We start from the raw sequence: 13,738 nt of genomic DNA on the forward strand, positions 1-13,738 counted from the left end.
GCAGCCTTAGGCCGGAGTCACACTACAGCAAGATACGGCCGAGTCTCGCAGGTTAACAAGCTCTGGCATTGGTACTCCGGAGCGGAGTGTGCAGCTCCATGTATTGCTGTGCGGCTGCACGCTCCGCTCTGGAGTGCCGGTGCCAGAGCTTGGTTTTAACCTGCGAGACTCGGCCGTATCTCGCTGTGTGTGACCCCGGCCTAAGGCCAGCGTCACACTGGCGTATTGCATTCGATGCGAGATCATCGGATGCAATATGCTAATGTAAGCCCCCCCCCGCTAAAACACACAGAAATATTGCGGGGGTCTCATGTCCACATACACCCTAACCCTCACTTTATGTCACTTATATTAATATGGAGAAGTTTTTGAGGTAATGGCAACCCTGTGAGCTAAAAATAGATTATCCGGTTCTGTCTAGTTTTGTGCGCCCTTTTTTGCAGCATTTTGATTGGTTTATAGCGCTTTTGGCGGTCTTTTTACAGAGATATAACCCCGTGTCGGGCTGTTTTTGCCTCATTCTGCGGGCGCACGAAGAAAGAAGAGCCCACCCTCCCTCCCTTTATTTATTTGTTATTAGTTGTCGTACGGTTTTATTTGTGGGGAAAAATCACTCAGTTATGGGTGGATTTAGTTTTACTGGAAGTTTGGAATTTGTTGGATATTTAATATATGGAACTTTATTTATTGGATATTTATTAATTTATGTAACCCAAAATAAAATCTCACAGCCATTTTATTCCATCATTAACTTGTCTTTGTGTATTTATTTGGGAATGGGTTTTATGGGGACATGACACTCGGCTCCTGCTCGCAGCAGAGCAGGAGCCGAGTGTCATGCTTCTGTGCTCCGATTCTCTTGCACAGGGAGGATCGGAGCACAGCTGCGGAGGAGGCAGAGAAATTAATTTCTCCATCTCCTCCATTGCTGGGGTCCGCTTATAACGCACATCACTTGGATGGTATCCGAGTGGTGTGCGCTGTCTCACTCGCACCCATAGGCTTATATGGGTGCGAGTGAGCTGAGATTTTTCCTCGGTCCGAGAAAAACAGCCGACAAAAAGTCGGCTGGTGGGAGCTGCTCCATAGCTTAAAATTGGTCCGAGTGCAATGCGATTTTTTATCGCATTGCACTCGGCCGTTTAAAACGCCAGTGTGACGCTGACCTTAGTCTGATTTTAGGAACCTCAGTACCTGGACCATGGTAATGTATTAAACAGTGCGAACACTATAGAACGAGTGGTCTGAAACAGTGGAGGCGTAGCATATTGCATCAGAAAGGTTGTCTCAAAAAAAGGCCTCTAAGGCAAGAACCAGGAATGTACTGGTTGCTGCTGTAATAAAACAGGTGAATCATTTCTTTATTAGGAACTTTGCAGGGCTACAACCAATGTCGGCTTTAGCAATTTATTTAAGTAAAATTGTGTGACCAACGTCCACCATGTGAGCAGAATTTCGCCAGATTGGACACCTCCACATTGTAAGCTTACCCAAAGGATATGATCACATTCAGTTTTTTGAGGCATACGAAAACCATGAGTTTTTCAGGTTTCAGGCAGAGACCATTTCAGCAGTTTTTATATATATATATATATATATATATATATATATTTTTTTTTATTTTTTTTTTTCATTTCATGATTAGCTTTTGTGAAACATTTTCCTCCCTGGAGTGTCCACTGCAGCTTTTTGATTGGACATTGCCTAGTTTGTAGAGGTTTCCTTCAGGATCGGTTTCAAAGAAGAAATGTGCACTTTTTTTTTACCAGGCAAGTTTTTCAAAATCTTTTCAAGATGAAGGAAAAAGCTAAAAAAAACTCCATGTAAATAAGTGTTTTCCAGTTTTTGAGAATTTCAGGGAGGATCAGCAAAAAAAAACTGTATACACCATACTTAAAAATTTCCAAGGGTGTATTTTGGGTAACTGGAAACAAAGTTTTTATAGGTGCAGCTTGGATGGTAAACATATTATTCATTCTCTGAGCTGAAATATCCTGCATGTCTATTGCTCCAGTCCCTGACAGCAAGCAGCTTGGATGGTATCTGAGTCATTCTATCTTCGGCATTGAATCCTGCATGTATCTATATATGTTAGTCATCCTATTATGCCTTTGTTTGTGTTTATAGATATTTAACTCACTTTTGCATGTCCTTACTCAGAGAGATCACATAACTGTTTCAAAGTGGTTTATGATCCATGTAGACCTGGACATTTGTTTATCTAATCACTACATTTATGGTGTCCTGTTGTCTCAACTGAGTTAGATTGATTGCTAACGAGCTTTAACCCCAAAAAAAAAAAAAAGAGAGATCTAAGGGCTAGCCTTCTATAAATGTAGACTTAGCTTGGGGATGCATTCGTGCAGGGGTGCATTCGTGCACTTTTATTCGTGTATTTTTTATTCAAAGTACTTTTTTTTCTAAGTACTCGGCAGTTATAAAAGTACTTTTTTTTCTAAGTACTCGGCAGTTATAAAAGTACTTTTTTTTCTAAGTACTCGGCAGTTATAAAAGTACTTTTTTTTCTAAGTACTCGGCAGTTATAAAAGTACTTTTTTTTCTAAGTACTCGGCAGTTATAAAAGTACTTTTTTTTCTAAGTACTCGGCAGTTATAAAAGTACTTTTTTTTCTAAGTACTCGGCAGTTATAACATGGCAGTTAGACAGGGCAGGAGACAGGTAAGACAAACTAAATCTAATCCATATTCACTTGAAACAGCACAAATACTCACCATATTTATTTGTATCATCTATATTCTGGCTGCTGCATTCACTCACATTCACCGCCCTCGCATTAACTCTCTACACTCCATCCATATCGGCCCCTCTGTCCTTGCCTCTCCTATGTATAGCACTCATGCTCTATTCACATTGCTTAACAGCACAGATCCATTCAGTCCCACCATCCAACACAAGAGACGCTCTCACAAATCACTTCACCATCTGCTCACTCTTTCTATCCTCCTTCTCCTAGTCGCTGGAGACATATCTCCAAACCCCGGCCCCCCATGTTATAGCCAGTCAAACCTCCCAATTGCTACACCCAGAAACCCCTCTAACCTTATTAATATTGCCTGCATGCCTGCTGTCTCTTTCAATTGTGCCCTTTGGAATTCTCGCTCTGTGTGTAATAAACTCTCCTTCATTCATGATTTCTTCCTTTCTAATTCTCTTAATCTCCTGGCTCTTACTGAAACCTGGATCCAGCAGTCAGACACCACTGCTGCTGCTGCTCTTTCATATGGTGGACTACACTTTTCTCATACCCCAAGATCAGACAACAGAGCAGGTGGAGGCGTTGGCCTGCTCCTTTCACCCAAATGTACTTTCCAAGTTATACCCCAAGTACCCTCACTTGTCTTCCCTTCCTTTGAGGTCCATGTGGTCAGACTCTACGTCCCCTTCTCCATGCGAGTGGCGGTGGTGTATCGTCCTCCCGGCCCCTCTCATCAGTTCCTGGATCACTTTGCCACCTGGCTTCCACACTTTCTCTCTTGTGACACCCCCACCCTTATCATGGGTGATTTCAACATCCCCATTGCCTCTCCCCTCTCCCCATCTGCTTCTCACCTTTTATCTCTATCCTCCTCTTTTGGCCTCTCGCAGCATACTAACTCTCCAACACATGAAGATGGAAACTCCCTTGACTTGGTCTTCTCCCGACTTTGCTCAGTGGATGATTTCACAAACTCCCCTCTCCCGCTCTCTGACCACAACCTTCTTTCATTCTCTATCAAGAACTGCCATCCTGCTCAGGTCACCCCCACTTTCCACACTTATAGAAACATACAGGCCATTAACACCCAGAAACTTATGAAGAACTTGCAGTCCTCATTGGCCCCTATCTCCTCCATCTCATGTCCTGATTCTGCATTGAAGCATTACAATGAAACCCTGCAAAGTGCTCTGGATGAAGCTGCTCCTCCTATACATAAAACAACTCGGCACAGACGGCAACAACCGTGGCACACGCTGCAAACACGTTTCCTGCAGCGGTGCTCCAGGTGCGCAGAACGTCTGTGGAGAAAATCTAATCTACCCGAAGATTTCATCCATTATAAGTTCATGCTAAAGACATACAATTCTGCCCTTCACCTCTCCAAACAAACCTACTTCAACACCCTCATCACCTCCCTGTCCAATAACCCTAAACGTCTCTTTGACACGTTCCAGTCCCTACTCAACCCAAGAGAGCAGGCCCCAACCACGGATCTCCGTGCTGACGATCTGGCCAATTACTTCAAAGAAAAAATTGACCACATTCGACAGGAAATCATCTCCCAATCTCTTCATACCATGCACTGTCCTCCCTCCCCCACTGCATCTAGTTCACTCTCTGACTTTGAAGCAGTTACAGAAGAAGAAGTAAGCAGGCTCCTTGCATCTTCTCACCCGACCACTTGCACCAGTGACCCCATTCCATCACATCTCCTCCAGTCCCTTTCCCCGGCTGTCACCTCTCACCTAACAAAAATATTCAACCTTTCCCTCACTTCCGGTATTTTTCCCTCCTCATTTAAGCATGCCATCATACATCCATTACTTAAAAAACCATCCCTCGATCAAAACTGTGCCGCTAATTATAGACCTGTCTCTAATCTTCCCTTCATCTCCAAACTCCTCGAACGCCTGGTCCACTCCCGTCTTACCCGCTATCTCTCAGATAACTCTCTTCTCGACCCTCTTCAATCTGGCTTCCGCTCTTTACACTCTACTGAAACTGCCCTCACTAAAGTCTCTAATGACCTACTAACAGCTAAATCTAATGGTCACTACTCCATGCTAATTCTCTTGGATCTCTCTGCAGCATTCGACACTGTGGATCATCAGCTCCTCCTCACTATGCTCCGCTCCATCGGCCTCAAGGACACCGTTCTCTCCTGGTTCTCCTCCTATCTCTCTGACCGATCCTTCACTGTATGTTTTGCTGGTTCCTCCTCCTCTCACCTTCCCCTTACTGTTGGGGTTCCTCAAGGATCAGTCCTAGGCCCCCTTCTCTTCTCGTTGTATACTGCCCCTATTGGACAAACAATCAGTAGATTTGGTTTCCAGTACCATCTCTATGCTGACGACACCCAATTATACACTTCTTCTCCTGATATCACACCGACCTTTTTAGAAAACACCAGTGATTGTCTTACCGCTGTCTCTAACATCATGTCCTCCCTCTATCTGAAACTAAACCTGTCAAAAACTGAACTCCTCGTATTCTCTCCCTCTACTAACCTACCTTTGCCTGACATTGCCATCTCCGTATGCGGTTCCACCATTACTCCAAAGCAACATGCCCGCTGCCTTGGGGTCATCCTTGATTCTGACCTTTCATTCACCCCCTACATCCGATCACTGGCTCGCTCTTCTTACCTGCATCTCAAAAACATTTCTAGAATTCGCCCTTTTCTTACTTTCGACTCTGCAAAAACTCTGACTGTTTCACTTATTCATTCTCGTCTGGACTATTGTAACTCTCTACTAATCGGCCTCCCTCTTGCAAAACTCTCCCCTCTCCAATCTGTCCTGAATGCTGCAGCCAGGATCATATTCCTCACCAACCGTTACACCGATGCCTCTACCCTGTGCCAGTCATTACACTGGCTACCCATCCACTCCAGAATCCAGTACAAAACTACTACCCTCATCCACAAAGCACTCCATGGCTCAGCACCACCCTACATCTCCTCCCTGGTATCAGTCTACCACCCTACCCGTGCCCTCCGCTCCGCTAATGACCTCAGGTTAGCATCCTCAATAATCAGAACCTCCCACTCCCGTCTCCAAGACTTTACACGTGCTGCGCCGATTCTTTGGAATGCACTACCTAGGTTAATACGATTAATCCCCAATCCCCACAGTTTTAAGCGTGCCCTAAAAACTCATTTGTTCAGACTGGCCTACCGCCTCAATGCATTAACCTAACGATCCCTGTGTGGCCTATTTATAATAAAAAAAAAAAAAGGTTCCTCGCATCATGTTCTCATACACTTTATGCAGTATTAGCCCTCTGTGTCTGTACTGCTACATACTTAGGCAGGTAACTGGTTCATGCAGCTTTACATGAACACCTGAGCCTTACACTATAGCTGGTCCGAATAACTAAAGCAATTGTTACCATCCACCTCTCGTGTCTCCCCTTTTCCCCATAGTTTGTAAGCTTGCGAGCAGGGCCCTCACTCCTCTTGGTATTGTTAAGTCCTTCTCAGTCCCTGGCTTACTAGAGGTAGGGATCCTGAGTAAATGACACGCAAACAAGGTATTGTGTGATCATATACAGGGGAAGCCCAGGAGCACATCTCTCTCTCTGGGCTTTGCCCTTCCTTTATATAGAAAAGAATTATTCTTTTACAGACATGCGCACAAGCGCTCATATTTCACTATCTCTTACATAAACAATCTATACCAGTCTTTATCAGTAGAAAGTTACATCATCTGGAAGGTGAATGAAAGGCTGCTATTGAAAGAAGGAATGCACACATGATTACTTCCATAAAAGGAAATGTCAAGTCAGCAGAAATGTATCTTGTTGTAAGCGAGATTTCTCAGGAAGAAGACAAGATGGATTCCTTTAGTTCAGTCTGATCTCCACAATTCCCCCCTTTGACATTTTCTTTTATTTATTTTATTTTATTACCACAGGGCCAAAGACAAAGCCTTTATTTGGTATTACACATGTACATGCTTGTATTCAATAAGAGAATCATATCTAGTATTAATTCTTCCGTTTAACTCTCGCAACCTTTTCTTTGTTTTGCAATAAGTACAGATATTACAAAGGGATAGCAAAATAAGCGCAATAATCAGTATTAGCAAAGGATAACATAAGAGAAGAAGGAAAAAAAACTTTATACTCTTGCATCTATTACACAAAGTTTATCTGTGCATACTGAGATACTCTTGAGCACAATCTGGAATAGTACGTATATGACTACAATAATCATAACTATATGTATTATGCTCTGCATAATCCCAGCAACCCACCCACCGATTCCTCTGAACCAGTTGGCTGGGTTAAGAAAAGAAAAGGTATCTGACCACCAGCTATCCTTATTCTGGTCATTGTCTTTGTCATACTGATCTCTGAGTCGTTGTACGTCCTTTAATTTAAATGTCATACTCATAGTACTATTCGGGTCTATATAATGACAGCAGGTGGGTCCGATGATTTGACACATACCCCCTTGTGAGGCAGTTAGGTAATCCAATACCAGGGTATGTTGGTTAGTGACTATTATAAGCTGATTCTGTACAGCTATACTAGTGTTTAGTATATCCAATATATCCCAGATCTGATCATCTAGATAATCCGTGGCTCTAACTAATTTATCCCACATCTGTGTTAACATAGGATAAATAAAAATGGTACTAGCAATTTTGTTAGGAATTCCCATTTGTACTATATGTGGCCTCCCCGAGGGACGTGGTGAGTTATCTGCAGCTCTTTTATACAGTGTGTGCTTGGGCACGGCTTGCATATTCACTTGTTTATTTGAAATTATGAATGTAGCCGGGGTTAGGCGTCCTAATGTACAAGTACCCTTTATACCTACGGGAAGCCATTTATATGCTCCTTCTCCGCATATCCAAAATGTACCTTCAGGCAGATCCCATAGAGCTGAGTGCTGCAATACCAATCTGTGAGCCAAGTCCACAAATCTAGATACATTCTGAAGCATACACCAAGAGGGTTTTTGTCCCAAGGGGCTACAGTACCCGGCTGCGGGATTCCCACATACAGGCATTCCTTTGATATACTCATCGGATTTATTACAAACCAGGTTCCCCAGCTTACTTGTACAACTGTTTGCATCACCTTGGGGGAACAATTTAGAATGTTTCCATTTTCTATTATGTATGTATCTTTCCAATACTACAGGCTTGAAAGCATCAGAGGGGGGGACGGTTGTACTGAAACTAAGCTGTAGATTTTCTGTGGGGACCTGTCCTAAATTAGTTAATCCAGTCTTATTTCTAGGTCCTCCCCTAAATGCTAAATATTGTAGATGTGTGTTACTCCCTGAGAGATTACCCTGCCACCAAGGAAATTCTACCCATCCCACAATTGGTATGGCGATTGTAGTATTCCACAGCCTAGCATTACCAATTTGGTTGTTGGCCAGGTTGTCTGAACAATTAGGCCAAGCGAATATTTCTTCTGCTAATACGGGAACTGCTAGAAAAGGTATACTTGTGGCTGATACCGGCGAATGGGTACAGATCCAACAATCTGTCAGGGTTTGTGTATTGTTTAACAAGTCATGCACTAATTTTCTATGATGTTGTACGAATCTATTGTTCAAAGGGGCTAGAGAATTCAGTCTATCCCACGCCTCCGTTGAGGTTATCATTATTAACATCAATATCATGAGTTTATACTGCTTTTCTTGCAATGGCTTGCATGTATCCATGATGCCTTTCCTTCAAGCTTGACTGATGTAGGTGTTGTCAACAGGACTTGGAAGGGTCCGTCAAACCTTGGTTCTAGAGCCTTTCTGGTGTGTCTTTTTACATAGACTCGATCACCTGGTTCCAACTTGTGACTTCCTTCTGTGTTGTCAGGATCTGGAAGGGAAGCAAAAACTTGTGCATGCACCTTAGTTAATTGTTTCTGAAGATTTTGCACATAAGAAGTCAATGACTCAATATTTAACACAAGTTGCTGTGGAAAATAACATCCTAAATTGGCAGTCCTGCCAAACAAAATTTCATATGGAGACAGTTTAGTCTTACCCCTTGGGGTATTGCGTATTGAGTAAAGGGCCAGTGGAAGGCATTCTGTCCAAGGCTTTCCTGTTTCAGCCATGGCTTTCTGTATTTTTAATTTTAAAGTTCCATTCATGCGTTCCACCTTACCAGAACTTTGAGGATGGTACGGAGTGTGTAACTGACTTTCAACACCCAACATTTTCAGTACATTTTGAAATATTTCTCCAGTGAAATGAGTACCCCTATCTGACTCGATCACTTCAGGGAGACCGTAACGGGGTATCAGTTCGGCAACTAGCTTTACAGCAGTGTTTTTAGCTGAAGCCTTCCGAACTGGATAGGCCTCTGGCCACCCCGAGAACATGTCCACACATACCAACACATACTCATACCCATTACTTTTTGGCAGCTGGATAAAGTCTATTTGTAATCGCTGAAACGGGTAGAGAGGTCGGACGTGGTGCTTCATAGGGGTCTTTGTTGTCTGTCCGGGATTATGTGCCAGGCATATAGCGCATGCAGCACAATAGTCTCTTGCATAGTTGCCAAAACCTGGAGCCAACCAGACTTGCTTTGCCAGTAGTGTCATTGCATTTGCAGACACATGAGTAGGGTGGTGCAGTCCACCAACTACAATCGGATACCAGGCTCTAGGTAGACATATTAGTCCATCTTTCTTCCAAATTCCCGCTTGTTCTTCTGCCCCTTCCTTTTTCCACCTGTCCCTCTCCTCTTCTCCTGCATCTTCCTGTGCTTGTCTCAGTCTATCTTCAGTATTTTCTGTGGGGTTTACAGTATGAACCTGTTGTAAGGGTTTGACAGCTGCTGCTTTGGCTGCTTTATCAGCCCTATCATTTCCCCTAGATTCCCTAGTGTCGAGTCTCACATGTGCAGCTACCTTGATTACTGCTACTTCTTTTGTTTCTTGTGCAGCCTCTAAGATCTGTTTGATCAGAGAAGCATGTTTTACAGGTTGTCCTGACGCTGTCATGTAACCTCTAGCTCTCCAGATTACTCCAAAATCAAACACAATACCATGTGCATACCTAGAATCAGTGTATATATTAGCTGTCTGGTTCTCAGCTATTTTAAGAGCTTCAATCAATGCTGTTAGTTCTGCTTCTTGTGCAGACTGTTTCGGTGGAAGTGGTTCTGCTTTGAGAGTTTCAGATTCTGACACAACTGCATACCCTGTATGGAAGTTACCTGTGTCATCTGCAAACCTACTACCATCTATAAACAGCTCTAAATCTGGATTTTGAAGTGGTGTTTCGGATACATTGGGTAAGCCTACCGTTTCTTGTAAAATGAGCTCTGTACAATCATGTGTGTCTGTAGGGAAAAAATTTGCGTGTGGATCAGTGTCCTTATTCCCCCCTTCAGACTCGAGAGGTAGCAGTGTAGCTATATTGAGAGTCTGAAGCCTAGCAAATGTGATAGTAGAGGGGAGCAACAAAGAACACTGTAGCCGCAAATGTCTGGCCATGGAAATGTGTTTTGGTTGGACCTGGTTTAATATCCCATAAACATCATGTGTAGTTTGAACTGTGAGTGGATACTCTAGGACAATTTCTGATGCTTTGTCCAACAATAGTGAGACAGCAACAACTACACGTACACAGGTTGGCGCTGCTCTAGCTACGGGATCTAACCTTGCTGAAAGATATGCAATTGGTCTTTGTTTCCCTGCATGCTTCTGGGTAAGAACTCCTGTAGCATGGGAATCAACTTCTGCAGCCATAAGCTGAAACGGTTTGGTGTAGTCTGGTAGCCCTAACGCTGGAGCTGAAACAAGGGCATCTTTTAATTGTTGGAACGAAATCTGACCTTCTTTTGTCAACAAATAAGGTTCACTTTTTACACAGTCATACAGTGGTTGCATTAGTTGACTGGCATGTATAATCCATTGTCTACAATGAGACACTATTCCTAAAAATGCTCGTAGCTGTTTATGATTTCTAGGCTCATTCATCTGTCTTATTGCTTCAGTTCTTTGTGGTGTAAGATGCTTTTTACTTTGAGAAATGCAATGACCTAGAAAGACCACTTTGGTCTGACAAACTTGTAGCTTTTGTCTATTCACTTTACACCCTTCTTTTTCTAAAAAACATAGTAAACTCACAGTGGACCTTTCTGCAGTTTCTAGATCTGGGCAGCAAAGTAGTAGGTCATCCACATACTGCAAAATTACTACCTGTGGTTCGGGTTCAAACCTCTGAAGGACTGTTTGTAGGGCATTTGAATAAAGAGTAGGGGAGTGTATCATTCCCTGTGGAAGGCGTGTCCACGCCAACTGTTTGCCCTTAAATGTAAATGCAAACAAATGCCAACTATCTTGGTGTAAAGGAACCGAGAAAAATGCATTTGAAAGATCTATTACAGTAAATACTTGAGAACTGGCTGGTATCTGTGATAGTAACGTATGAGGATTGGGTACAACTGGGGTGATTGGATCTAGAACTTTGTTTATTTCTCTTAAATCATGTACCATACGATATTTGGGCATAGAACTCTTATCAAGAGTTCTCTTTTTGACTGGATACAGAGGAGTGTTAGCAGGTGATTGTATCTCTACCAAAACTCCTTTCTCTTTATATCCCTCTATCTGTTTTGTAATCGCTAGTTCCTGCTGGGCACTCACAGGGTATTGTCTGAGCTGTGGGAGAACAGTTCCTGGTTGCACAGATAGTTTTACAGGAGAGATATGCAATAGTCCCACATCGGTGTCACCCTGTGCCCACAGTGTTTCTGGGACCATTGAGAGGTCTAGATCTGTGGTGTACTCTTTTTCTTCAGCATAATCCTCAAAAGCCTGAATTCTAACATATTGTTCTAATGTTTCTGCATCATCAGGGATAGTCAGTATAACTGTGCCATCTTCCCTAAAATTGATGTTAGCTTCTAATTTCTTTAGGACATCAGTTCCTAACAAACATGTTGGGGCACCTCTGGCATACAAAAATCTGGATGCAAAACATTTAGGTCCTAATGAGACCTCTAGGGGCACAGTATATGGCAGTGTTCGAATTACCCCATCATAACCCTCAGCAAAAGTTGTTTGTTCTGAAATATCTTCCGGATTCGGAAGAAAATCTTGATTCAAAATTGAGGAAGTTGCACCTGTATCTATCAAAAATGGAATCTCTCTCCCCCCCACATTCACCTGTATCATAGGTCTTCTAGCTGGTAGGGAAGTTTGTAACACATCGAGTCAATCTGAATCTGGTATGGGACCATCTATGATGGTAGATTTCTGCTGGTTGTCCGTTTGGGGAGGGTTATTTCTGGGAACAAATTTGCCTGACTTTATATCTGCCAACTTCTTCCTGCACTCTCTTTGGAAATGACCTGGCTTTTTACAGTAGTGGCAAGGAAAGATGTGTCTCACTCTTCCTCCTGTATTAGCTTGTGCTATTCTAACAGGCTTACGATTCTCTCTCATATCCATGACTATTCCTAAACATCGTTGTTTCACAATATTTGGTTGTTCAATTGTTCTCCAATCTGGAGTAGAGGATTTAAATTTTTCTCTGATTTTCGGATCTAGCCCCTCTATTAATTGTTTTGTAAAAAGTCTCCTTACTGAAGCATCAGTCAAATCCAATCCTTCATCCCTAAAGCTATTTTCTAATTCTTGACTATATTCTTCAATACTTTGCCCAAATTTCTGCATAATCACACCCGTAGATCCCCTTTCCCTCTGTTTTTCTCTCATGAAAATTATTAATGCCTCTGTGAACTGGGTACCTGATGCTTCTGTCTGTAAGGCACCCCCTTCTGCCACTGGTCTATTGGGCTGTAGGTGTGTCAATAATTCCTGAAAAAGTCCGGGGGACATTTTCATTCTACATAATTCTTCCCCGTCCGCCCAGACCCCAGCATGAGTCTGCATGATTTGTTGTATGTATTGTGCAAATCGGATGGGATATTGAGTGGGATCAGGCGCATTATGCAGGAGGGACATACCTTCAGCAGGGGACCAAGGAAAATACTGTCGGGTCTGGTGATATCTAGTTCCCATTACCCCGTCAGCACCAGGTTCCCTAAAGGGTCTTGGTACTACCCTAACAGGGGCAAGTACAGTGCCATGTCTAGGTGTACCACAGACTAGGCAATCATTTCTCCAATCTGGATTTTGTTGTCCACAGTGTGAACATACCCATCCTCCTACCCCACCAAGATTGGGATACAAGGCTGGAAATTGTTTTCCTCCTTCTGCTCCTCCAGATGGTACAAATGATTGGGCTTTTGGATCTAGGTAAGGTGGTGGGATTATGTCACAACTTTTTCCCTTCCCCATAATCCATTTGGAAGTGTCTGGATCATACTTCCAATTCTCCTCTTTAGCTGTTTTTGAGACCTCTATCATACAGTGTATGATTTCTTCCCACCCATTGTCTTTGATAATTCCACCTCGTTCTTTACTCAGTTTTTCCCATTCTGTACTGAACATAAGTGCTTCTGAAATTCCCAATTTTTCTCTTACCCTTCTAATCTGACTTCTGACTGTCTTCCCACATCTTTCCTGTATGATATCTGCTGCTTCCACTTGTCCTAAGACGGTTTTTGTCTGTTTATTTCCCATTTTTCTTTTTTTTTTTTTTTCAATATTAGCTATTTCTACCCCAGGTGACGTTTGGACAATCACTTATCCTAGGTGATGTCTCGTTGCCTTCTCTCCTAGGGAGCTAAAATATTGAAGGGCTGATCTGCTCCATTCTTTCTAATGTGCAGAATGTACTTAAGTGCTATTATGCACGCAAACAGACCCAGCAACACCATACAGATCACAAAACTTTCTGTGTCAGTTAGCATACTTGTCCCAGGCTCATGGACCCGCGTCCTGGGCTCATTCTATCAAACCTTATCCAGAAATGAAGGAGGTTAAGCACTTAAATGAGAGTCAAGCATGGGCGGAGGTCTCCCCGAAAGGACGCAACCACATGACCCAGTTAGGCTGACTTCCGTGTATAAGGCTTATACCCCAACTATTTCGGCTGATTTTTCTACGCACTTTTGCTCTTCTTTCACAACATAC

Source organism: Ranitomeya imitator, chromosome 3 (assembly GCF_032444005.1).
Source record: "Ranitomeya imitator isolate aRanImi1 chromosome 3, aRanImi1.pri, whole genome shotgun sequence".
NCBI lineage: Eukaryota > Metazoa > Chordata > Amphibia > Anura > Dendrobatidae > Ranitomeya > Ranitomeya imitator.